Source organism: Dipodomys merriami, unplaced genomic scaffold, assembly GCF_024711535.1.
Source record: "Dipodomys merriami isolate MVZ:Mamm:240054 unplaced genomic scaffold, mDipMer1.0.p SCAF_4, whole genome shotgun sequence".
NCBI lineage: Eukaryota > Metazoa > Chordata > Mammalia > Rodentia > Heteromyidae > Dipodomys > Dipodomys merriami.
The window spans coordinates 80,253,372-80,257,115 of record NW_027205603.1 but is presented as its reverse complement, the minus strand read 5'-3'; the positions used below and the strand labels follow the sequence as shown (position 1 = coordinate 80,257,115).

The window sequence follows — 3,744 nt, the reverse complement described above, 5'->3', positions numbered from 1 at the left end:
CTTTTGTTTTTAAGCCTGGTTGTATGTTGGTAAACATTATTATTATCTTTAAGTAGTTGTACAAAGGAGTTGCTATTTAACAAAGCAGTTTATAAATACAATATATATTTTTTCAGTGTTATTCAAATTTATTTTTTCTTGTTTTCCAAAATAATTTTGTTATTATTAAGGTGTTATACAGAGGGGTTACCATATCATAAGTCAGGAAATGAGTGCATTTCTTCTTTTTGGACAATGTCTCCCCTTCCTTTGTTTTTCCTGCTTCCCCCTTCCATCCCTGAACACTATATAGCTTAATAAATGTCACCTCTTTCAACATTCTTACTCATCCTTCTCCTACCTTGATTCTTGACTGCATTCTAAACCTATAGAGCATATCATTAATTTGCCTGTCATCCTTGTGCAGGGGCCACACTAATCTCCTCTGTATTATCCCACATTTGGTATATGTGTTGCCGAGATAAGCATATGTATCAAAAACAAAATGAACTGTTGATGGCGACTTATCCTAGGATGTCTGGTTTTCATTGCTTGGGTAGAACTCTAACCTTGGGAGTTTTGTCATGTGCAGTGGTATTTCCAATAGTTAGCTATGATGTCGAGGCACCAAAGAACAAGAAAGGACACAAGAGAGAAAGAGTTGGTGGTGATCATGTAAATGGGTAGACAAGCAAGGAGTAGGTTGATGACTGAGAGACCTTTCAGGAAACTTGAGCCCAGGTATATTTAATTTGTTCTGCTGCAATGAGGAGGGAAACCCTACCCCTACATTCATCACTACCAATTATCCCAGTGCATCAATGCCATAAAAATGTGTCCTCTTCTTGAGGAAAAATATCATTCACATTCTCTGAAAACAAAGAGGTACAAAATTGGTCATAATGGACAGGTCGCAAGATGGTGATTGTTTGTGTATAGGGATTTGTGTAGAATTGTGATTGAAGCAAATTATGTTCTAGCAATTCATAAAATATTTAGAATATTACAGCCATCTATGTGAAATTGGATATACACACTATTTCTAAGAAGAAACTGTGACATACACATGCAAAGCAATTTCAGTACTGCTAGGAAGCTGGCAGTCAATAATATAGGTGATTATTTAGAGTTTATGTAATTGCAGTTAATGTAAATGATTATTTACAAAGAGTTGCAAATAGTTGTAAATGATATGAAAGATTATTTGCAACTCTTTGTAAATAATCATTTCCATTATGCTGAATGGTGGGCTCTGGAAAGGAAAATGCTGACTCTATGTAGCAAAGTGAGATGAGTAAGAGTCGCCTGGGAAAAAGTCTTGAGGTAGGAGATGTGTGTGTGTGTGTGTGTGTGTGTGTGTGTGTGTGTGTGTGTGTGTGTGTGTGTGTGTGTGTGTGTGTGTGTGTGTGTGTGTGTTGCATACAGAGCAAGGAAGTACATTCAAAGGTGAAACAGAGAACGAACTAAACAGAGATGAGACAGGAGAGTTAGCCAAAGCCAGATCATGTGCTCAGTAGAACATGTAACAGGAGTTTAAGCCATGGGACTATTGTAATAAGAAAACAAAAAGGAGAGTAAGGAACAGCCAGCAAGGCAAAGGTTGAAGAGTATTATAAGTTATAAAGAGATGTCTCTGATACTTTTAACCACTTTCAAACACATCTTAAGCAATCCATGCCTATGAAAAATCCATTATCTTGGTATCTTGCTATTCATCTATGATAAAGAGACTAGACTAAGCCATTTATGAAAATCAATGAATGGAGGCAAGTTTGTGCAGTCATTAGTTAGAAACATCGACCCTCGCATGTCACTGGCTGTATCCCAATCTTTAGTGATCATAAGCAGGGTAAGAGATTGTGAGTGACAGAATGCTGTCATTTGCTTGATTTCTATAGCTCTAAAGAATAACAATAATGTTAGCGCCTCAAAACACTTGGGGAAAGTAATGAAAATAGCTCATATACTAAGTGCTTATTATGAGTCATTATTATGATGACCATGTTAGCACATGCTATCATGTATAAAAGTGTGATTTATTGTGTTGTCTCTAAGGGATGTTAAAGTGTCCAATTTAAATGAAGTGTGTTAAGAAACATTGCTCTCAGAATTTCCTAGTAATGGTATATGGAAAGAAGGAATATAGCACACTTGTCCCTAGTATACTCATTAATTTTTTATTGCATCTATTACTGAACATTTACTGAACCTGTCTTTAGGAGACACTGTCCTTTATGCAGAAGGAGCTAAAGTGATGAGTTATAACCAGCTACTTCCTTAAGGCACTAAAAAACTGAATTTTAGAATAATTAAAGAAGTACACCCATGTCAAGAATGCCTTTAAAAAGCTAAGAAGAAATGAAGCTAAACTGCACAGTATGATGATGAATGTACAATTAAAGTTCAATAAACAATATGCTTGATGGTAAGGCTTCTCTTTTAAAAACTAACTTCTGGAATTTTTTTTTCTATTGTTAGTACCTGGGAACTCTAGGTCTTATAGTCCCTCTAAAGGAAGAAATGATTGACACAAGATTTCCCCCTTGAGGAAGTGGCGCTGTAGCTCAAGTGGTAGAGCGCTCACCTTTGAGTTGAAGAGCTGAGGGACAGCGCCCAAGCCCAGAGTTCAAGCCCCATGACCGACCAAAAAAAAAAAAAAAAGATTTCCCCCTTGAGAAATAAGCAATAAATCAGCTTTCTGACTGGAAGTAATACCATGACAAATTAATCCAAATTAATGAAGTAACAGTTATATAAAAATAGATAAATAGATTAGAAGATGAATCATAGGGGAAGAGGACAAAAACAAGCAATTTAACAGCAAATGCATTACAGAAGCAGAGGTGAACTCTTGGCCTTTGTTTATAATGAATTTTGACATTTGTCATAAAGCTACTCCAAAATCTGGAAACACAGATGGCTTCCCATTGTGAGAGTAACCTTAAGTAAGACTATACTATTGTATATCTACTCCTATTGCCAAGCGCTCCTCTATTTGGAGACAAACAACTTGACTTATGAATCATTAAACTTCCAGCATCTGATTCCATGTTTATGAAGCAACGTTCTGATTAAGGTTTGGCTCCCATGCACTTTTGCCTACAGGGACTCAATGGGGCTGATTTTATAGAAGTTGAGTATGTCCAGTTCTTATAAAACTGTGCAGTAGCTTCTGATTAAAATTTGGCATCCGGTTTATCTTGACTACATGAAGAAAATAAATTGGTTACATGAACTCTCTAGTTATGTCACACTGATTTCTTATTGAAAATTCAAAAGCTGTTGTTTTATACATTAGTCTCAAAATCTTAGTCTATTTGAATTTCTCCAAAGCTAGATGTATTCTCATATGATGACAAATTCAGATATATGAGCCAGAAACTTTGAGCTCCAGACACAGAATACCTTCAAGAGAGTGTGTAGCTCATCTTTGTAGAAGTGATATGACATCATTTCACTATTGTGACAAGGAGATGTTTATATAAATTTTCTTTCATCTTTTTAGTCATTCGCCTGATACTGAGTAGAAGCCACTTGCATGATTTATTTGTGAAAGCACAAGGTAATGATCTATAATAAATTGGTTCCTAGCTACAATAATTTAAATAAAATAAAGTATATTTCTCTCAAATAAAATTGTCCCAAAATTAGATGGCTTGCCACCTAAAGGAAAAATTTCCCATTCCACCAGGATGGTGAACAAGTAACCAGGCTTCTATCTAGCCAATCAACATTATCTGTAAAGTCTGCCTCTATTTCTGGATG

At 35.7% G+C, this 3,744-nt stretch overlaps 1 non-coding gene across 1 annotated transcript; it reads right to left on the bottom strand.

Moving 5' to 3' along the window:
- Positions 1–361: 361 nt before the first annotated feature.
- On the bottom strand, positions 362–468 carry LOC138806452 (U6 spliceosomal RNA). Its single transcript, XR_011365891.1, has one exon. It is a non-coding gene; the product is annotated as a U6 spliceosomal RNA (small nuclear RNA).
- Positions 469–3,744: the final 3,276 nt, after the last annotated feature.